Genomic DNA, 24827 nt, shown 5'->3' on the forward strand with positions numbered 1-24827 from the left:
TGTCTGGTGTTAGTCTCTTTCTACCTACTAATTATGAGATAGCAATGGAGCATGGTGGTTTCTCAGAAAACATTAGGCTTCACCAGTGCTTCCTTAGGGTTACATATAACCCAACAGTCTATTACGATGAGTATCATACAGACTTTTTCCTCCCTCTTCCTTCTTCTCTTTATTCTTTTTAATGAGAAAACTAAGGCTTAGGGAGAATAAAGGACTTGCTCAAAGGTACACACACAGAAAATGGAAGATCTGGGAATTTGATCACAGGCTTTTACATGCGGACCCCAGGTTATCAACTGCTTGCTGGGTCTCAGATAAGCCAGCCCCATGCACTCATTCCTCATATCCCTACTTTATATATAAAAAAAGACCATCTAGTGTTAGTCTCTTTCCATCTATGAAGTTACATTTTGTTTGCTGATGTTCTAGATGGAAACCTTTGAGGATCATGATACTTTGGCCACAATGCGCATATGTTTTAATCATCGGTTATAAATGCCTGTGGCAGCAGCCTCGTCATCCCTGCTCAAAGGAGCATTGTTCATTTTGCTTCCTGTGGTCTCGGGCTGGAGTTACTGAGTGGAAGTAGTCCCCTGTTTTTAGAAGAGGAACGCTGAGATAAATATTTCACTTACCAGGCATTTTATGAATCTTAAAATGGTGTCATTTCTAGCAGTCATCCGTGAGTGTTTATTTCAGTCCTATAATAATTTGCTCAACAAATACTTTGTTGCTAAATCACAATGTTGTTGGAGACTTAAAGTGACTTTTTCTCCTGAACCGCTCTGGAGAGAAATTCTGTATTCCAGTTTTTCTTCAGAGAAAAAAATAAGGATGTAGAACATTGTACGGCACTCTTCTGTAAACTTTGCACTTGATAGCCTTGACTTCCAAGGTTGCATTTTGAGTCTTTGAGTCAGTTTCCCTTTACTGTTTTATATATATTATTTCATTATTAGAACATTAAGGTGATGACTTGGGCGTGGGTTAACCATGCTTAATTGCAGTTTTGATTTATCTATGATTTGGGATTCAGTCATTACCTTTCTCCACCTCATTAATCCACTCATCAAAAGTTGACTGCATAGATTTGTTTCATTGGAAATTGAACTGCATCCAAACCACAGAGGTGGCTCCTCCGTATGACTTCAAATACTAGTTTCAAGTATCAGAGTGTCTGGGCCAGCCAAGATGTCCTTGAACAATAGAGGTTAGTTCACTGTGGTGGTTCAGTCTTGTGGTTCTCTTTCTTGACTGGAAGTTATAAAGTTGGAGCCAGAACCAAGACATTATGCTTGCTTCAGATAAATCCTGAGTATAAATTAGTCAGAAATTAAGTAATACCATTTGGCAAGGGCATGAGAAATATCCCAGGGTCTTGAATATATTTAAATGCCATAAATGGTGAAACTTGGAGCTCATTAAATATGAGGAAATGATTTAAATAATAAAACCCTAAACTTCAAACTCACTGTTATTTTCTTTTCCCACCTTCAATTTCCTGCCAGGAAATAGTGCCGTAGACCAACAATCTTGTGGTTCAACTCTTTGCTGCCAAAGGAGTACATTCAAGTTATCTTAAACTAATTCCTATAAATGAATGTCTGATTCTTAAAAACCTCTGAGGGAGATTCCATAAACTCCTTCAGTAAACTTTAGCAATGTTTGAATGACCTTGCAGTCAAAGGTGGTTCTTAATGTTTAAACTAAACCTCCTTGCTGGTGTCAGAATATCATCTGTGAGTTTGTTTTTATAAATATCAGAGATGGAGAAGATTTATCTTGAGACTACATGAGAAGTACTTGAAATAACACTTTTGCATTTACTAAATGATTTCCTGAAATAGTTTTTAAAAAAATTCTTTCAGTGTTTTAGGAATAGCCCTTGTATCCATTCATTTAGGATTCTTATTAAATAAATTGTATTTATGATATATAATCCTTATGTAGTGGTAACATTTTTGGTGGTGTGTGGGTTTGGAAGGATCCAAGGGCCCTTTCTATCCTGACATTTTATATATTTTTTATTTTTTATTTTTTTAGTTACTGAATGAATCAGAAAAGTCTATTTTACCCTAATCTAGTTCTGTTTCTTGGACTATAAATAGTATGAATAAGATTTGGACAAGGCTGTGAACTTTCCTCTGACTTAATTAGAGCAGTGTTTTTCACTGGTTATTCCTGAGAGGCAGGGTCAGATCTGATAGATTAGCTCAGTTCAAATACCGCGTAGACCGACTCAACACAAGAATGAAAGCCAGAATATGAGAAATGACAGGGATGTATAGGCTTGAAATAATGTTTTCAAGTTTGTATTATGGATGCCCATCTACTCTGTAGTTTCCTCAGATAAAATTATCCATTCTTGAGATTTTATGTAAGTTTGGATGTTATGGATTCTCATATTTTTTTGATCTTGCCTAAATTCCTCTTCTGAAAAATTTCCTCTGAATGTTAGATTATATTTACAACTTTAGACCTTGTAGTGTCTTGGATTTTCACGGATACCCCATACTCAGCATGTACAAAATTGAATCTTCCACTCAAAGTTGCCCTCTCCTGTCTTAGTGAGTGATACCACCATTCATGTAGTTAGTTGCCCAAGCAAGAAAGTGTCTTGATTTCATATACCTGTGTCAATTGGGATTAGGTTTTACCCTAAGTTATAGAACATTCCAATTCATAGAAACTAAAATGAGATAGAAGTTTGCTTTAGCTGTGCATAAAAATCTGGATTGGCCCTTGAGGACTGTATGGTACCCTATAACATTAAGGACAATTTTTTAAAGAATATATCTTATTGCCTTTTATGGATGGTGGCATCCAAGTTCCAGACAGCAGGTTAAAGGAAGAGAGAAAGAAGAGCAAATGGCATGTATCTCTATCTCATCAAAAAGATTTCAAGAAGCTGCTATATAAACACTTGAGCTTACCATCCAATTGGCCCGCATTTAGTCACATGGCTAAAGCTAGCTGGAAAGGGAAAGTGGGAGCTGTAGTTGACATTCTGGGAAGACATGTGCCCTAAATTGGAGGCTTGATCACTACTGAAAAAGGGGAAAATGGATATTGCAGGATAAGTTGTGCATTCCCAAACATCCATCAGCACCCTTACACACTTCTGTTCACACAAGTACAACATCAGCCACTCCATAAAGAAAGCAACTGCCAAATACCGTAAAATTACTCATCTACTCAGAGTCCTTGACCTTTGGGTATGCCGGTTTGTTCTCCATCAGGGCCAGATGTAGCGCTTTGTGGTCTGGTGACCTACAAACTAAAAGATGTTCCATCTGCCCCATAAGTGCTAAAAATACAGTGGTACAGGAGGAGCAGAATAACTTCTGGGAGATAAGAAATGCATAGGAGTCACTATCCATAGCAGTTATCAAAATCTGTAGGACAGGAATTATGAAAATTATGAAGACACTCTTTTCTGGCATTAGAAAAGGTCCTGGATTTAGTTTATCTGGTATCTCCTGGCTTTGCTTTCTGGTAATTCCCTAGTCCCATGTTCTCTGTGATGTCTGACTATATCCTTTGGGATTTAGTCATTGTTACTCTCCTCTTGTCCACAGCTGTATCTAAGTGCACACCTCTTGAGGATAGTCCATATCCTACTGCTGTAGATTTGATGGCCCACGGATTGATTTTTGGGCAGGGGGAGGTAGCCGAAGAATGCATAGGGGTGAATTTCCCAAGAAAAAAATGTGAAAGTGAAAGAAGGAACCAGTGATGCTATGCCTGAGAACATCAACACTTAAGAGTTAGATGAAGAATATGGACCTGAAAAGGAAGAGAGAGAGAAAATTGTCAGGAAGAGGATAAGCATGAATTTGTGATGTCCTACAAATCAAAAGAAAAGAAAATTTAAAGAAAGAGAATATAGTCCAAAATATATATATTGAGGTTTGTAAAAAATGCAGAAATTGAAGTGTCTATAATGTTTGTTAATTAGAAGTCATGTGAGACCTTGCAAAGCAAGAACAGTTTCAGTGGAGAGGTGGTGGGCACAAACCCTGAATGTGGTGGGTGCAAGGGTGTAGGGAGAAAGCAGGGTAGGAAGTTTGAACCTGGTTATAAAGATAATGAAAGGGAAGGGGAACATCAGAAAGTTGAGATTCACTCAAATTCTCATTCCTTTTTTATTAGAGAGAAAAGATAGTATTTCAATTTGCAAGACAATAGGAATGATGTCATTTGTATTTACTGTGCTCCCTTTCTCAGCTTCAGATCACTTGATGTGCTTTATTATGGTAGGTGGCAGAGACTGGGAATTTAGGACTTTTTTTCCCTTGACAGGTGGTTGGAGGAGTTAAGGAGGAGAAAATTGACCATAGCTCATTGGACATTTATAGGCTAAGAACGGACTGGAGGAAAAAGAGAAAGCTTTGATGCCCAGGAATATTTATTGAAGAGAATTACTTTGTAAAAAGATCAATAAAACATGACTGTTATGTGCAAGACACTGTGTGCACTAACGCAGTGAGCGTTCTCTAAAAGAAACCATCTTTGTAATTCAAACTTTTCTGCAGTCAAGTTTAATGAAGTGACTCTCATTTAAGTCCGTATTACATGATCCATGTAGGAAATTTCTCCTAGGATTTGGTACTAGCATTAACCATGCCATCTTTGAGAAACATCACCTGTCTTTTCCTTGTATGGAGTAATATTAGATCACATCCTTAGACATCTCCCATGCATCAGGCACTATGCCCAACACTTCACCTACATTTTCTCAGGGTGTTCTTGCAATGTCTCTTTGAAGAAAGTACTGTCATCATTCCACTGGTGAGGTTAAGGTAACAGTCTCTCAAATTTTCACTCCTTCTTAGCTGCCAGAAAGCTTAGAGCAAAATATTAAGCCCAATCATGGCAACTCACTGAACACTTCTTTTATAAACACAACAACAAACAAACAACAGTGAAAAAGACAGGTATTTTGCCTTACTTCTAATCAGAATTCTTAAACAGTCAAGTAGAATGACTCAATTTTAGTGTAGGCTGCTGTTGTATAACAGCTGACTTATTTTTCACGTTATTTTCTCCTTTCCACTTTTTTTATCCTTGAAAATAGTTGAATTCATCCTTTCTTAAGTGATTTTTTTTTGAATATATAGTGATTTTAAAAAAGAAATAGGGTACAAAAATTGAATTTTTCTATTATGAGTTGAGTTCCTAATTTAAATTTTAGACTTTTGATATTTTCACTAAATATACAATGATACAAATATCTACTAACTCATATGCTCCTTTAGGTCAAGTCTCTTTATATATATAATAACATTTGCAACCATGTAACATATTTTACGTGTATGTTTCTAGGAAGGAATCATAAGAGATACTTACATAATTAATAAATTGATTTTTGTTTGTTTTTTGAGATGGGATCTTGCTCTGTCGCCCAGGTTGGCATGCAGTGGCACAATCTTGGCTTACTGAAACCCCAGATCTCTGGGCTGAAGCAATCCTCCTGCCTTAGGCTCCTGAGTAGAGAGGCTATAGGCATGTACCACCACTCCCAGCAAATTTTGTAGATTTTTTTTTTGGACGTAAGATCTCACTAGGTTACCCAGACTGGTCTTGAAATCCTGCCCTCAAGTGATCCTCCTGCCTTGGCCTCACAAAGTGCTGGGATTACAAGCATGAGCCACCACACTTGGCCCAAAATTTGATGTTTAAAATGCAATTTGGAGTAAACATAAGTATGAGAAAAAAAATTAATGCTGCATATGTTACTTTTCCTTGTAGATTTTGGTTTGGGAGAGCCTTTTTTTTTTAAAAAAAATCTAGACTGGATAATTTCCTATGTTAAAATATGGAATTATAAAATAATTCTTTATGCTTCTAAAATAACATTTGGCCTTAATTTTTATGTCCTGTAGAATTTCCATTCAGAAATTTGAAAGTAAGATTACATAACGTGAGGTTCAGATGACTTTCAGGCTGTTTATGTGTGTACAACTTGTTTGGGCAACTGTTCTTGTTCAACTTGAGTAAATATAATTTACATTCCTCCTAAGAGACGAGGAAACTGACCTTAATTTTCTCTAGTTTTAGATTTAACTTTGATACATGCAATAAGAATGATAATTTATAAGAACGAGCACTTTCTCATGTTGATCATTAGTCATAAGGATAACTAAGGATGATTAAAATTTTCATGCTGCAGCTTTAGATGAATTAGATTTTTGAGAAGTTGATAACAGAGATAATTGTCTTAAACGCCAAGGTTTTCCCAAATAAAACTAATTTGGAGGCATTTTTCTAAATGTAGAGTAAGTTGGAAGCCTTATGTGTTGGAGTGGATTGTAAATATTTAACACAATAATTTCAGTTAACCGCTGGTCTACCAGGATGCAAGACCTTCTATAGGTTATAATTCTGGGACTAAGTGACTCATCACTCAGATCCCTCTTAAACAAAAGTATAAGCAAATTTTTTTTTCTCATATTCACTTTGAAATAGCAAATATGCGAACAGATAATTTTTTCTATTAATATTTATTGATAACCCTCTGCATGCAAAGCACAACATTGGTCCTTTAGAGATAAAAATATACATCAAACTTTGCACTCAAAGAGGTTACAGTTTAAGGGGGAAAATTAGACATGTTCACAAAATACATAAGGCCCTAACAGAGGAGCAGATAAAGGGTCTTGTCTGGGACTTAAGAATTTATCATTTATATGCTGAATCCCCAAAAATATTTGATATGACCAAATTAAAGGTGATCAGCCATAGAGTTTGAAACCCAACAAAACAGAAACAAATATAAATCCCTTCCATGATTGTGGTAGAAAGCGCATTAAACATGTATAACTAGTTTATTGAACATTGTGAACTCACTACTTCTGCTGTGCCACAGTGAGTCTCTTCTTCACATTGCCTAATAATGCCTTGTACTTATCCCATTTTTCCAGTCACTTTCAGTTATTACACACTATGTCTGGCTCAGAGTGAAGCATTGATGTCATATCCAATTCCATGGATAGCTCCTTCCCTTTCCCCAGCACTAGCCAAGCTTAGGCCTCAAAGACTCCTTTTCTCCGTTGGAAGAAAAGATGGCACGATCAGAAGAGAATGGTTTGCTACTGGGTCACCTCCTCCCCTTCCTTTTTTGGGGTTCTTGTTGGGTCCTAAGGTATATTGAGCGAACTGGAAGGAAAGACAGGAGAATTTAGGTTTTTTTTTTTTTTTTTTTTNTTGACAGAGTTTTGCAACTCTTGTTGCCCAGGCTAGAGTGCAGTGGCCGATCTCAGCTCACCACAACCTCTGCCTCCCGTGTTGAGGCAATTCTCCTGCCTCAGCCTCCTGAGCAGCTGAGGTTATAGGCATGCACCACCACACCCAGCTAATTTTGTATTTTTAGTAGAGACGGGGGATTCTCCATGTTGATCAGGCTGGTCTCGAACTCCTGACCTCAGGCGATCCTCCCGCCTCGGCCTCCCAAAGTGCTGGGATTACAGGCTGAGCCACTGAGTTTTGCTGAAAGTTGCATTCTTGAATTATATAACCGGCTGCCTTTGGTGTTGGGAAGGCAGCCTGGTCTTGCATGGGCTGAGATTAGTCTGCCCATTGCTGGTGGCTTCCATTCATGTGGTGTTTTCTGGTGATAGTGAATATTGTTTCCTTGGGAGTGCTTGGGCTTCAAAGGAGTAGGCCATCTTTGGGCTTCTTCAGGGCTGTGGTGCCAGCCTTCATTCTTAGTGGAGGGACTGGCAGCTCTAGATCTCATGTCTTCACCTCTGTGCTTTTTCACATGGACTCCTGGGAACCTCTTTGCTGTTCTTCATGCCCCTAGAGAGTGTGAGGGGACTGTGTGTGGCATTGCTGCCCATCATCATCTCAGACACACTATGATATGTCCATTTTTGCCTTGTAGGAACAGCTGCTCTAGCATGGCTTCTTTCTTTGAAAATATGTGGTCCAGAAGCAGGCCAAAGTGTCCAAGTTCATATATGCCCCTGAACACATATCATGCTCCCTCACAAAGACCATCATTTTATTCTAATGGTAGGAGCACCTGCTTGGGTGCTCTAGCCTCAGAATCACTCTGCCAGGGAGTAGGGGAGTGACCTCCTTTCCTCTGGGTGAGTGAGTCCCTGGGGATTCTGCCTCACTTGGCTTCAGGATGAAGAAACCCCCATTTACCTTTATTCTTTTTTTTGTTTTTAAGTTCTGGGGTACATGTGCAGGATGTACAGATTTGTTACATAGGACATTTACCTTTTTTCTTTATCATCTGGGTCATCTCTTTCATTCATTTCTCTTTCTCTTTGTTGTCTGCTTATTTGAATTACAGTTGTGGTGAATGTAGGAGCTGTTAGGAGAACCAGCTTAGCTGCTGTTTAATCAACCCCAAGATGGTGTTTGTCCCCATTTTTTACTCCTTTAGGACACTGTACTTAATAAATTTGTCCTCCATTTTGGGTTCTGCTTGTTAATTCTAGGGCAGTGGAAAAATAATCTCACTCAACATCGTGTTAGTCACCTGCTTCCATACCTAGCCTTGACTATTTCTGGCATTTAAATTTCTTTTATAAATAGCAATGTAAGAATGGTAAAAAAAAGTTCTTTTCAAAGTCATTATCATTTTATATACACAGCTTATTCAACTTTCTCTCATGGTTTTTAAGATTAGAAGTGGTATAAAAATTGTTTCCTCATGCTATTGTGAATGACTTACAAAAATAGTTTCCAGTGCAGAATATTATTCCACTGTCTATTTGACATTGGCCATTTCACTTGACAATTAATCATTAATAATTTCATAATTTTGGATCATTTGGATAGTTTCAGATAAAAAATAATGTAAATAATGCTGAGAAGAATATAATTGGACATACATTTTCCCCCTTTAACTTGGATTATTCCATTTGTATGAGCAATAACTACTTTATGAATGACAGCTGGAGTTACTGAGCTTAGTTTCCCAGAAACTTGGAAAACATTTTGTATTAAATACAGATGTAATTTTGTATTGGTTATCTTTCTAAACGGTATCAACTCTGACCCTGGGAGAGATGTTAATTTCTTCCTTTTGGTTTTTAGCTAGGTTATGTCTCTAAGCTAATTTCGAGTGGAATATTTTTATGATTTAATATTTTATTTTCATGGTTTGGCAGCAAGTGATTTGTTTCTGTGCTGGGATTTTGGCAAAAGCTTTCTGAAAATCTCAGAATTATGTCAACCAATTTACACTTTCTGTGATCCAAGACCATGATTACTTCCCTGAATTCCAACAACTTGGTAAATTTGGGGGAGCTTCATGAATGCCTTTTGTGGAAACCATGGTGGAGGTCCCTGATTAGACTTCCTTCTTTAATTATTTCACCTAGCAGCATAAACCTAAACGTTTATACTTTTTTGGAATATAGTCAGAACTTTAATAAACACCTTCTTGACAGAGTCTGAAATGAAACAAAAAATTGGAAAAGATAATGGCAAAGGTCTTTGTTCTTAATGATGGCACAGGTGGGCTAGGTGTGTACAACTCATCAGGGAACTGAAAGAATGAGCGGAATGAACATATTGTTAGGGTGTGAACTGCACAACAGTTGATCTCTGAAGTGGACAGCTACCAGAGGTGGATGTTGTACTGCCAAGCTCTCTCTTTTTCAGTTTGAGGGAAAAAAAGAGAGAGCCCTAAGCTCTGAGTATGAGCAAATGAATTTGTAAAATATAGACCTCTTACAGCAGACATCTACTATTAATAAAGATTAACTGACAAGGATCCTTGCTACTAAATTCCTTTGCAGTCACTTCCTGGGGATTCACATTCACAAGGTAGTGCATTCCTGATGATAGTGAAATGTAAACACCAATATCATTATGTGGCTTAGCTTCAGCTAGAATTGCAGTTGCTGGTTGAGTAGACTGGCTCAAATGGGTTGGTTCATAGAGCAAATAGAAAGATCTTAAAAGATGGTAGGCTGGAGGGATCTTTGTTAGTGAGTAAGCGGAATGAATGGGGTTACCATGAATTAGTGTGGGAAGTAAATAAGAATTGCCGGACAAGCCACAGAATGCAAGAACGTATTTGCAAACTATACATCTGATAAAGATCTAATATTCAGAATCCGTAAGGAACTTAAACCATTCAACAAGCAAAAAACAAATAACCCCTTTAAAAAGCAGGCAAAGAACATGAACAGACACTTTGCAAAGGAAGACATACAAGCAGCCAACAAACATATGAAAAATGTTCCATGTCACTGTCAGAGAAATGCAAATGAAAACCACAATGAGATGTCATCTCACATTAGTCAGAATGGCTATTACTAAAAAGTCAAAAACTAACAGATGCTGGTGAGGCTGTGGAGAAAAGGGAACAGTGAACACTGTTGGTGGGAATATAAATTAGTTCAGCCACCTGGAAAGTAGTTTGGAGATTTCCCAAAGAGCTTAAAACAGAATTACCATTTGACTCAGCAATCCCATTACTGGATATAATCCAAAAGTACATAAATCATTCGACCAAAAAGACTCATATTTTCATTGCAGCACTATTCACAGTAGCAAAGACATGGCATCAACCTAGGTGCTCATCAATGATAAAATGGATAATGTACACTATATATATATATATATATATACACACACACACACACACACACACACTATATAATATACACTATATATATATACACACACTATATATATATATACATTATATATATATATACACACTATATATATATACACACACACTATATATATATATATATATATATATACACACTATGTAATATTATGCAGGCATAAAACACCAAAATCATGTCCTTTGCAGCAATGGATACAGCTGGAAGCCATCATCCTAAGCAAATTAACACAGAAACAGGAAACTAAATGCTGCATGTCCTTATGTATAAGTGGGAGCAAAACCTTGGTTACATATGGATATAATAGATACTGGGGACTGCTAGAGGGAGCAGAGGGGGGCAAGGGCTGAGAAACTGTGGGGTACTACCTGGGTTATGGGATCATTTGTACTCCAAACCTCAACATCACCCAACATACTGATGTAGCAAATCTGCACATGTACCCCCTGAGTCTAAAATTCAAGTTGAAATTATTTAAAAAATTATATAAGTATTATAAAAGCAAACAAATGAAAAAAGAAATCTACTCAATTCTTGTAAAAAGTGGTTGATATGGTTAGACTTCCCAAATCTCATCCTGAATTGTAATCCCCATGTGTCAAGGGAGAGAACAGGTGGAGGTAATTTAATCATGAGGGTGGTTTCTTGTGATACTAAGTTCTCATAAGATCTGATGGTTTTATAAGTGGCTCATCCCCCTTCGCTTGGCCCTTCTTCTTCCTGCCGCCTTGTGAAGAAGTTGCCTTGCTTCCTGTTTGCCTTCTACCATGATTGTAAGTTTCTCGAGGCCTCCCCAGCCATGCTGAACTATGAGTCCATTAAACCTCTTTCCTTATAAATGATGTAGCCTTGGGCAGTTCTTTATAGCAGTATAAAAACTGATTAATAGAGTGGTGTTCACTATCTCCTAATTAATATGTGAAGTACAAGAAGTTACCACTTATTGGAAGTACTTAATAAATATATGTATATGTGCTTAAAAATAAATAGCTCACTAGAGTTGGAGGTTGGGATATTCTGAACCATCTTTGGTCTGGAATGCTGCCCAGTATAAAAACCTTTTTCTTGATCAAATAAACTTTGTTAAAAGAACACATAACAAAAAAACAGCTTGGTGATTTGGACCTTAAATCCAGATAGTTGGCTAATGTCATTTCCTAAGACTCATGGGAATAAAATAGTAGGGATTACACAACAGCAGGCTGGGTCTACAGAGAGGAGTGAATCCAAAAAGAATAAGCAGGAGGCATAATGGAAGAAAACTGCAGGACATTAGAATGGTCAACATTTTGTCTCCAGCCCAGAGAACTAACCAGGTTGTTTTCTTAGGATAACTTTGTGTTTCTCTTGGGGAAGTGACACCGGGAAGGAGAAACCCAAACTCAGCTTTTTTCCTATATCTTGAGACCTTCTGTGGATCATATAAATATCTTCAGTTTAAGGAGCATTATCTTTTCATTTGATTTTGATAGGCTAAATAAGTTACACTACTTAATGACTTAAGTAAAGACTTAAAAATAATATCATACATTTATATGTCATTCAGTTAAAGCAGAGCTGACTCAAGATGAAACACAATGAACTTCCCCTACTCCATTGAGTATCAGCTTAATTCTCTCAAGATTCTCCTTGTCTCTCCTAATGAGGAAAGAAAGCTAGGAGACTGATACATTGGAAGATCCTTCTATAGGTTTTTTGAGAGAAGACTAAACTGGAATACATATATCAGAATCAGGCTGATGTAGAAGTGAATTTGGAAATTTGATTATGGACACTTTGCTGCCTATGACAGAAAGCTATAGGTGGTTTAGGCAAGTCAGGCTAGACATGTTAATGAAGTGACCTTCTCTTCCTGTAATCCCTTTCTGAACTTGAACTCCTTAGGTTTGGGCTCTAAATTTTAGAAGAAGGATTACTTCACAAGGAGATAGGACAGGACATTTTCTCTCATGACTACTCTGGAGTAAGATACTTAGAAAACAAGCAATATTATGAAAGGAGACCTTTTTCTAAGAAAAGTCAAGAGAGTGTGGGACTGGAGGAGACTCTAGGGACAGCAGAAAGACAGAAGGTTTCCACATTCTCCTGTTGGTGTGGAATATACATCTACTAAAACCACAGTGCTCATGCATCCTGTTGGCCATCATCAAGACAAATTGTGACATACCAACTAATGAACATTTAAGAGGGACAAGAAAAAAAGTCAAATCCTTGACAAAATACAAAACACATGAGAATTATATTTAAAAATGATGTAAAGTATTTTAACAACCCAAAGGAAAAGCTCAAAGATGAAAATTTTGGTAGAATTTGTTGAATTTAAAAATGGACAGAAGACTTAAAAATACGATAAAAATTTAAATGGATCCCAGAACCAAGATGGCTGAATAGGAACGGCTCTGGAGTACAGTTCCCAGTGAGAACGCACAGGTTGAGTGGTCACTGCATTTCCAAACGAGTCTTTACTGTCCACAGACAAGGAGATTCCCAGGTGGAAAAGTACCATGAGTCTCCGACACAGCTGTTTCAGCCAGCACAGTGGGTCTCCACACAAAATCTGACACAAATCTGGGCAGCCATTTTAACTGGCACCTGGAAAACCCAGGAGACAGAGTCGCCCATTCAACTGAAGAAACAGGGAGCCAGGTGATCTGATTCAACTCTCTCTGTGGTGGGGAAGGGTGTCTGCCATTACTGAGGCGGTCCACCACTACCCAGGCAGTCTGCCTTTACCCAGGCAGTCTGACATTACAGAGGCAGTTCTAACTATACCTCTATAAACAAAACCACAAGGAAGTTCACACAGCAGCTGGACAGAGCCCATGGCAGCTCATCAACACCTCTTCTGGCAGACTGTGACTAGGCTGCCTCCTCGGTCGGCAGGGCATCACTGAAAAAAGGCAGCAGCATGTCAGGAACTTATAAATAAAGCCCCACCTTCCCAAGACAGAGCACCTGGGAAAAAAAAGGCAGTTATAAGTTCTGCTGCAGCAGACTTAAATGTACCTGCCCAGCAGCTCTGAATGGAACAATGGAGCTCACAGCTCAGCACTGGAGCTCCTATAAGGGACAGACTGTCTCCTCAGACAGCTCCCTGACCCCTGTATATCCAAAGAGACACCTCATAAAGGAGAGCTCAGGCTGACATCTGGCAGGTATCCTTCTGGGACAAAGATAACAGAAGAAGAAATGAGCAGCATCCCTTATGGTTCTACAGCCACTGCAGGTGATCCCCAGGCAAGCAGGGTCTGGAAGGCATGATCAGCAGTCTTACAGCAGAGGGGCCTGACGGTTAGAAGGAAAACTGAGAAACAGAAACAAATAACTCCAAACAAAAAGGACATCCACTCAGACCCCATCCAAAAGTCACCAACTACAAAGACCACAGGTAGATAAATCCACTAAGATGGGAAGAAACCAGCACAAAAAGGATGGAAACACCCAAAACCAGTACCCCTCTCCTTCTCCAAGGGATCACAACTCCTTACCAGCAAGGAAACAAGGATGGATGGAGAATGAGTCTGATGAATTGACAGAAACAGGCTTCAGAAAGTGCGTAATAACAAACTTCTCTGAGCTAAAAGAACATGTTCTAACCCAATGCAAAGAAACTAAGAGCTTTAAAAAAGGTTTGATGAAATGCTAACAAGAATAAACAGCTTAGAGAGGAATATAAATGAATTGATGGAGCTGAAAAACACAACACAAGAACTTCATGAAGCATGCAAAAGTTTCAATAGCCGAATTAACCAAGCAGAAGAAAGGATATCAGAGATTGAAGATCAAGTCAATGAAATGAGAAGGCAAGTTTAGAGAAAAAAAGAGTAAAAAGAAATGAACAAAGCCTCCAAGAAATATGGGATCATGTGAAAAGACCTAATCTACATTTGATAGGTGTACCTGAATGTGACAGAGAGAGAGAATCCAAGCTGGAAGACACTCTTCAGGATATTATCCAGGAGAATTTCCCCAACGTAGCAAGGCAGGCCAATATTCAAGTCCAGGAAATACAGAGAATACCACAAAGATATTCCTCAAGAAGAGGAGCCTCAAGGCACATAATCCTCAGATTCACCAGGGTTGAATTGAGGGAAAAAATGCTAAGGGCTGCCAGAGAGAAAGATCGGGTTACCCACAAAGTGAAGCCCATCAGACTCAGAGTGGATCTCTCTACAGAAACCTTACAAGCCATAAGAGAGTGGAGGGCCAATATTCAACATCCTTAAAGAAAAGAACTTTCAACCTAGAATTTTATATCCAGCCAAACAAACCTTTATAAGTGAAGTACAAATAAAATCCTTTATGAACAAGCAATTGCTCAGATATTTCATCACCACCAGGCCGGCCTTAAAAGAGCTCCTGAAAGAAGCACTAAACATAGAAAGGAACAACCAGTATCAGACACTCCAAAAATATATCAAATGGTAAAGAGCATCAACACAATGAAGAAACTGCATCAACTAACAGGCAAAACAACCAGCTGGCATCAAAGTGGCAGGATCAAATTCACACATAAGAATATTAACCTTAAATGTAAATGGCCTAATTCCCCAATCAAAAGACACAGAATGGCAAATTGGATAAAAAGTCAAACCCATCGGTGTGCTGAATCCAGGAAACCCATCTCACATGCAAGGATACACAAAGGCTCAAAATAAAGGGATGGAGGAAGATTTACCAAGCAAATGGAAAGCAAAAAAAAGCAGGAGTTGGAATCCTAGTCTCTGATAAAATATACTTTAAACCAACAAAGATCAAAAGAGACAAAGAAGGGCATTACATAATGGTAAAGGATCAATGCAACAGAAAGAGCTAACGATTCTGAATATACATACACCCAATACAGGAGCACACAGATACATAAACCAAGCTCTTAATGACCTACAAAGAGACTTAGACTCCCACTCAATAATAGTGGGAGACTTTAACACTCCACTGTCAATATTAGACAGATCAATGAGACAGAAAATTAACATGGATATTCAGGACTTGAACTCAGATCTGGACCAAACAAACCTAATAGACATTTACAGAACTCTCCACCCCAAATCCACAGAATATACATTCTTCTCAGCATCACATCACACCTACTCTAAAATTGACCACATAATTGGAAGTAAATCACTCCTCAGCAAATGCAAAAGAATGGAAATCATAACAAACATTCTCTCAGACCACAGTGCAATCAAATTAGAACTCAGTATTAAGAAACTAACTCAGAACTGCACAACTTGATGGAAACTGAATAACTGGCTCTTGAATGTTAACCGGGTAAACAATGAAATGAAGGCAGAAATAAAAATGTTCTTTGAAACTAATGAGAATGAAGACACAACGTACCAGAATCTCTGGGACACATTTAAAGCAGTGTCTAGAGGAAAATTTATAGTAATAAATGCCCACATTAGAAGCAATGAAAGATCTAAAATTGGCACCCTATCATCAAAATTGTATGAGCTAAAGGAGCAAGATCCAAAAAACTCAAAAGCCAGCAAAGGACAAGAAATAAGAGCAGAACTGAAGGAGTTAGAGAAACAAAAAACCCTCCAAAAAATTAATAAATCCAGGATCTGGTTTTTTGAAAACATCAATAAAATAGACCACTAGCCAGATTAATAGAAGAGAAGAATCAAATAGATGCAATAAAAAACAATAAAGGGGATATCACCACCAATTCCAAAGAAATACAAACTACCATCAGAGATTACTACCAACAACTCTATGCACATAAACCAGTAAAGCTGGAAGAAATGGATAAATTCCTAGACACTTGCACCCTCCCAAGCCTAAACCAGGAAGAAGTTGGAACCTTGAATAGACCAATAACAAGGGCTGAAGTTGAGGCAGCATTTAATAGCCTACCAACCAAAAAAAGCACAGGTCCAGGTGGGTTCACAGCTGAATTCTACCAGACATACAAAGAAGAGCTGGTATACCACTCCTTCTGAAACAATTCCAAAGAATCCAAAAAGAGGGTATCCTTCCCAAATCATTTTATGAGACCAACATCACCCTGACACCAAAACCCGGCAGAGACTCAACAAGAAAAGAAAACTTCAGGCCAATATCGATGACGAACATAGATGCAAAAATCTTCAATAAAATACTGGCAAACTGATTGCAACAGCACATCAAAAAGCTTATCCACCAAAATAAAGTAGCTTTCATCCCAGGGATGCAAGGCTGGTTCAACATACACAAGTCTATAAATGTAATTCACCACATAAACAGAACCAAAGACAAAAGCCACATGATTACTGTATCTCAATAGATGCAGAGAAGGCCTTTGACAAAATTCAACAGCCCATTATGCTAAAAACTCTCAAAACTAGGTATCAATGGAACATATCTCAAAATAAAAGCTATTTACGACAAACCCACAGCCAATATCATACTGAATGGGCAAAAACTGGTAGCATTCCCTTTGAAATCTGGCACTAGACAAGGATGCCCTCTCTCGCCACTCCTATTCAATATGGTATTGGAAGTTCTAGCCAGAGCAATCAGGCAAGAAAAAGAAATGAAGGGCATTCAATTAGAAGAGGTGGAAGTCAAATTGTCTCTATTTGCAGATGACATGATTGTATATTTAGAAGACCCCATTGTCTCAGCCCCAAATCTCCTTAAACTGATAAGCAACTTCAACAAAGTCAAAGGATACAAAATCAGTGTGCAGAAATCACAAGCATTCCTATACACCAATAACAGACTTAAAAAGAGCCAAATCAAGAATGAACTGCCATTCACAATTGGTACAAAGAGAATAAAATACCTGGGAATACAACTAACAAAGGATGTAAAGGACCTCTTCAAGGAGAATTACAAACCACTGCTCAAGGAAATCAGAGAAGACAAAAAGATGGAAAAACATTCCATGCTTATGATTAGGAAGAATCAATATTGTGAAAATGGCCATACTGCCCAAAGTAATTTATACATTCAATGCTATCCCCATCAAGTTACCTATGACCCTCTTCACAGAGCTGGAAAAAAATCACCTTAAACTTCATATGGAACCAAAAGGAAGCCTGCATAGCCAATACAATCCTAAGGAAAAAAAAAAGCCAGAGACATCACGCTACCTGACTTCAAACTACATTACAAGGCTACAATAATCAAAACAGCATAGTACTGGTACCAAAATAGAGATATAGACCAATGGAACAGAATAGAGGCCTCAGAAATAACACCACACATCTACTACCATCTGATCTCTGACAAAGCTGAGAAAAACAAGCAATGGGGAAAGAATTCCCTGTTTAATAAATGGTGTTGTGAAAACTGGCTAGCCATGTGCAGAAAGCAGAAACTGGACCCTTTCCTGACACCTTACATTAAAATTTACTCCAGATGGATTAAAGACTTAAACATAAGACCTAACACCATAAAAGCCTTAGAAGAAAACCTAGGCAAAACTATTCAGGACATAGCATAGGCAAGGACTTCATGACTAAAACACCAAAAACATTGGCAACAAAAGCCAAAATAGACAAATGGGATCTAATTAAACTCCAGAGCTTCTGCATAGTAAAGGAAACAATCATTAGAGTGAACCAGCAGCCAACAGAATGGGAAAAAAATTTTGCAACCTACCCATCTGACAAAGGGCTAATGTCCAGAATCAACAAAGAACTAAAACAGATTTACAAGAAAAAGCAAAACAAACAAACAAACAAAAAAAACATTCAAAAGTGCGTGAAGGAGATAAACAGACACAAGAGAAGACATATATGAGGCCAATAAACATATGAAAAAATGCTCATCATCACTGGTCATTAGAGAAATGCAAATCAAAACTACATTGAGATACCATCTCACGCCAGTTAGAATGGCAATCATTAAAAAATCTGGAAACAACATATGATGGAGAGGATGCGGAGAAAAAGGAACACTTTAACACTGTTGGCGGGAGTGTAAATTAGTTCAACCATTGTGGAAGACAGTGTGGCAATTCCTCAAGGACCTAGAAATAGAAATTCCATTTGATTCAGCAATCCCATTACTGGGTATATATCTAAAGGATTATAAATCATTCAGTTATAAAGACAGATGCACACGCATGTTCATTGTGGCACTGTTTGCAATAGCAAAGACCTGTAACCAACCCAAATGCCCATCAATGATAGACTGGACAGGGAAAATGTGGCACATATACACCACAGAATACTATGCAGCCATAAAAAATGATGTGTTCATGTCCTTTGTAGGAACATGGATGGATCTGGAAACCATAATTCTCAGTAAACTGACACAAGAACAGAAAATCAGACACTGCATGTTCTCACTCTTAGGCGGATGTTGAACAATGAGAACCCTTGGACACAGAGAGGCGAGCATCGCATACTGGGGTCTGTTGAGGGGGACTAGGGGCAGGACAGTGAAGGGTAGGAAGTTGGGGAGGGATAACACAGGGAGAAATACCAGATATAGGTGACGGGGGGATGGAGGCAGGAAACCACATTGCCGTGTATGTACCGTTGCAACAATCCTGCATGTTCTGCACATGTACCCCAGAACCTAAAGTGCAATAAAATATATATAAAAATTAAAACAGCCCGATGATGTTATTTTTTCAAAACAAAGGTAGGTAAAATTAATATGAAAATATATGAGAAAAATACTGATAATAAAAATGATTAAGCAAAAGTGTGTGACTAGAAGAAAATGTAAAAGCAAGAATTTTAAAGATGAGATAGAAGGTAAATACATAAAATTAAGTAGCATCATAGAGCAATAAGCAAAGATAATGCTGAGATGTAGAGATTTTTTTCAAAAGACAACATATAACCTGAGTGAGATAGAAATGACTTGACCAACCAGCTGGAAGCCAGCACGTGGCAGAAATCCTTAGCAAAATTCTTAGTTGGAAACAGTATTTTGTAGTGTGAGGGTCAATTTGATAGAGTCCCTAATGGGTAGAGATTAGAGAGGGAAAGAGAAGCATGTGCTCGTAGGCTCCTGCCCATCTGCACACCTTGGGCACAAGAGCCCATGTCAGGATTTGTCAGCAATTAGGAGCAGGAGGTCAGAGCCCTGGGGCAGTCAACCTCAGCTGTGTTTGTGGGTCCTGGGCCCTGTAATCTCTACTCTGAATTTAGGTGGTACAGATGTACTTCATCTTTGATAATCCATAGTCAGGGAAGAAAGGATTAGTTTACGTAATTAAAACAACTTGTATTTGGCTCTGGGGTGTGTGGGTTTTTTTAAATTAAAAAAAATTATTCCACATCTTTCTCTTAATCTCTCCCCAGAGGTCATTGCTGTTAACACTTTCCTGTATGTCATTCTTATCCCTTTTCTATGAATTTAAAACATGTATAAATATATGCTTGTAGAATTTTGTACGTGAAGAATAGTTGTAGCTAACAATTTAAGTGTTCACCATATGCCAGGTACTGTAGATGGTATATATTACTGGGTCTGGGCTTTACGTGCTTTAACTCATTTAATTCCTGTCGTGTTTTAATTTTTATTTTAAAGATGAGGGAATTGAGGCAAATGAGATTTTATAACTTGTCTCAGGCCATCCTGCAAGTGGGGAACGGAACCAGGATGTGCATTTAGAGTCCCCACTCTTAAGTCTTACGATGCTTTTCTGCTTCACTAATTGGGATCATGTTATGCCAACCTTTTACAACTTATTTTCACTCTTAGGGATCTATCATGGAGATCTTCCTGTGTGAGTACATATAGATCTATTTTGTTCTTTAAATTGCTGTATTCTACTGTGTATCAAAAGTTATTTTATTATTTCCCTATTTATGAGCATTTAGGTAGTTTGCAATTCTAACTGCTGGGCACGTTCATTTCCTTTAACAGATGTTTATGGAGTACCTATAATGTGCTAGGCCTCTTCTTGGCGTTAAGGAATCAAAATAGACAAAGCCTCTAATGTCATAGCATGTATTTTCTAGTTGTAGAAGTAATAATGAAGTAACTGTATTATCTATAGCAAAACAAGTAAATCTACAGGGCAATGGAGAGTAATAGAGCAGATTAAAGGAATAGATGCTATGAGGGTGCCACTGTATGTGTTACAACAAGGTGATGGATCATTAATATTTTTCCTCATTTAAAACAGTATTTTGGGAATTATAGACTCACTAGAAGTTGCAAAAATAGAGGTCACATGTGCACTTTGTCCACCTTCCCCAGTGGTCACATGTGACATTAACTGTAGTACAATATTGATATAGTTTGGCCGTGCCTCTACCCAAATCTTATCTTGAATTATAGCTCCCATAATCCCATGTGTGGTGGAAGGGACCCAGTGGGAGGTAATTGAATCATGGAGGCAGTTTTCCTCATGCTATTCTTGTGATAGTGAGTAAGTTCTCATGAGATCTGATGGTTTTATAAGGGGCTCTCCCTTGGCTCAGGTCTCATTCTCCTCTCTCCTGCCACTATGAGAAGGACATGCTTGATTCCTTCCCCGCCGTAACTGTAAATTTTCTGAGAACTTCCCAGCCATGCAGAACTGTGAGTCAGTTAAACCTCTTTTCTCCATAGATTACCCAGTCTTGGGTATTTTTTCATAGCAGTGTGAGAATGGACTAATACAAACATCCAGACAAACTGACAATACTGTCTACAGACCTTATTGACCTTTCACCAGGTTTGACAAGCACTGGTTTGTGTGTGTCTGTATGTGTGGTTCTATGTAGTTTTATCACATTATCACATGCATAGATTGATATAACCACCAATTGTTTACTCTTAAGTTGCCCTTTGAATGAAACCTAAAGAAATAAGGAGGTGAGCCAGGACATATCTGGATGCAGAGGGCTTCAGGCAGAGCCCAGTAGCAATAGGAATGAAGTAAATATATCATCAGTGCAAAGGCACTGAGGTAGGTGGGAAGCCAGAGAGGCTAAAGAGGAACTTTGGAGTGGAGAGTGATCAGAGAGGTGGTGGGATAGGGAGGAGTGTCCAACCACGTAGGAACTTTTAAACCGTGGAGAAGTCTGGTTTTTACTGAGTGAGATGAAGAGTTGTCGGAAGGTTTTGAGAAGAGGAGCACCAGTCAGACTTGTTTTCATTGACTTGCTCTGGCTGCTGTCTGGCAGGCAAACCAGTTGGGTTGTGAGTGTATGTCTTGTTCCCAATGATTCCTTTCCTAAAGGAGGATTATGTGTCCTGACTTGTTACTGTGTGGTATGCAGAGACACCCTGTTGGAGGATTACCCCCACTATGCCACCCATCCACCCATCAAACTGTCAGGCTTAGACCATGTAATATTTGTTTAATAGAATGTTTATAGAATGTTTTGTTTAATAGAACATTTGCAAACATGACCTATGAAAAGACTTACATTAGATTACGTGGTTCAGCTCTACTCCTTGGTTCTGTTTGTTGCCATGAGAATAACAGATAGGAGATCCTCTTTCATGCTGTATCTTGGAACGAGAAGGCATATGAAGAAGAGCACAGCCTGTAGCAAATCTTCAGCTTATACATAACATAATGAGAAATAATGTAAGCCATTAGGATGTTAAGGTTTATTATTGCAGCAAAGTTGACTAATAAAGAGATCTATTGCAGTAAGCTCGATGATGGTGGTTTGGACAAGGGTAGTAGAAATTCTCTTGTGCATATAAATTATTTTGGTACGATTGCTGGTTCAGACAACATGTGTGTACTATTTGTCCTAAAATTGTCCTCAATCTACACAAGTATCGACTGTGCAAGAAAGTGCCTGTTTTCTTACATATTTTTCATTTTTTCCCTAATCTGAGGGGTAAAATGTTATCTCACTGTTACATGTATTTCCACAATTCCTAATGATATTGAGCATTTTTGCATATTTCTTTTTTAGCTCTTCCTCCTAGCTGGAGAGATTAGGTAATACCATCCTACTTTTCCACACTTCTCCCATTTCTGCTGTTATTCTCCAATTTAATAATATGTTTGATGGAGCATCTACTGCATGCCAGGGAGAGCCCTCAATCTTTTATATATATTACCTAATTTAGCTCTCACAAAAATCTTAGGAGGTAGGTAGCGTAACAGTGTATATTATTGCCACCTTTATGCATGGGAAATCTGAGGCCTGAAGCTAAGAAGCAATTTGTCTGGAGTTAAGCAGCCAGGGTTAGAGGTGGGACTTGAACCTGGCTCTGCTCAGACTCTCCTGCTTCTTCCAATTTCTACATTGCCTCTGGAGCGTCAACCCCACCTGGTCTGATCTACTCATTTTTCCTGGAATAAGCTTTGTTTTCCCTGACCTTCTGGTTTATTGCATTATCCTCCTGGTCTGGGATGAATTCAGGTCCTTACCAACTTCCACCCAGTTTTAAAATAGATTCTTCCATTATTTTTCTGATCATTAAATTCTAATATAAATTTTACAGCTGAAAATCTCTTTGGGGAGAAGACTACATGTACGTGTAAATGTGCTCAAGGATGGTGGATGGCTCATTTAGCACAGAGCAAGGCACATAGTAGACCAAATATTTACTGAATCACCTTGAACAAAACTCTTTTAAAGTTATTTTATGCAGACTTTTAGTTCTTTAATGGGTTGTAAAGTTTTCAGTTTCTATTTCATTCATCTTTTCCATTTTTTTCAGTCTTGTGGGAGTACCCTTCCTTGAAATGATGTAGCTTGTCAACTGAATGAGGAGCCTCTTGATGGCATGTATTGCCTTGCACTATAGGTATCTCACCCGTTCTGTGTCCTGTTGTGGCCGTCTGTACTTGTCTTCTCATTGCAAGAAGGTACTGGTAAAAGACAGCATGGTGAGAAACCTCAAGTATAACACAAGATAAAGGCAAAGCAGACTGTTGCTTATCCACACCTTGCTCATGTTTTGACTTTCTAACTTAAAAAGTGTGCAGACATTGTCACAGGGATTAAGATATTATGGCCTCCAAATAGTTTCCTCTGCCTTTCTCCTTCTTTATAATTAAACACACTGTATGTTTCCTCCCACCTATACGTTTTGTTTAAAAATAAGCAAATATTAGGCTTTTTAGTTTTTTCTTCTGTAGAAAAATAGCAATTTCACATTTCTTTCTTATTCAATGACAATAGGAGTGATCACTTTCTCCCTCATTTCTTTGTGGCCTCTACATGTCTTTGAAAATATGTGTGTTCTAACTTAATTTTCCAGTGTGGTGAAACAGACAAGTATGTCTGACATGTATTGAACAGGAAACAAACAAAAAAAAGTTTTTATGTGTAGGGCCGTCTGAAGTCAGGCAAGCAGTTAATTAAAGGACATCCATCTATGCAAACAGGAAGAAGTGGTCCGGCTGGGAAACTGGACCCATTTGGAATGCAGTAAAATCTTGTTTCCAACATGTGTCTAAATTTTGATAAATTTTTTCTTATTGAATGATTACAAAGAAGTGGAATAGGATATTTCTCTAAAAATATTGTCATTATTTCCAAGGTAAGAATTTATTATTTTGTTTAGAATTTACATGAAGTAGTGCACTGTGCTTTGGAAATAATACTTGCAGACTGAAACAAAAACATTTTGTTTTTGCATCTACATTCAATAGGGATGAAACCTTAGGTTACCATGGTATTTTACTTTTCAGATTAGCATGTAAGAATTGTTTTTTTAATAGCAAAGATAAGCTCTAAAAGAATTAGAATGTTCCACAATTAGTTTGCTATAATTTTTAAAAAATAACTAATATTAATTGCCAACCCTTTGGTAATCAAAAGTATGCAGAAAAATGTCATCAAATGTTGGTACATGGCCCTCATTATTGTGAGTCAAATCATGTTCTCAGAAAAAATGGTAGCTTATTTATCTAACTTCATTGTTCCTTATACTGACATTTTGGAATAATTAAGGCAGGCTCCGTTAAGCACATGAATGTTTTTCATGGAAGAATTTCTAAAATATTGTGAAAACTTTCTTTTCTGTTAAGCTTATTACAGATAATTCAACTTTCCCTAATGGTTCGGGAAAATCTCATGAGCATGTATTATTTTGTGGTGCTAGAAGATAGCTCAAAGTGTGCATGACATAACAATGACAATCATAAAATTTGTGACTATATAGGACATTGTGTGCAGGTATGCTTCCAAGGGCTTGCATGTATTAACCCATTTAATTCTAATAAGAACATTGTGAAGTAAATACTAGTATCATTCTCATGGTACAAATGAAGCATCTGAGGCAAAGGCACAGAGTGTTTCCATAATCAAGGTGGCCCAGCTAAGAGGCTGTAGTGCCAGGATTCACTTTCAGACAGTGCACTCCCAG

This window comes from Cebus imitator, unplaced genomic scaffold (genome assembly GCF_001604975.1).
Source record: "Cebus imitator isolate Cc_AM_T3 unplaced genomic scaffold, Cebus_imitator-1.0 Scaffold2, whole genome shotgun sequence".
Taxonomy (NCBI): Eukaryota; Metazoa; Chordata; class Mammalia; order Primates; family Cebidae; genus Cebus; species Cebus imitator.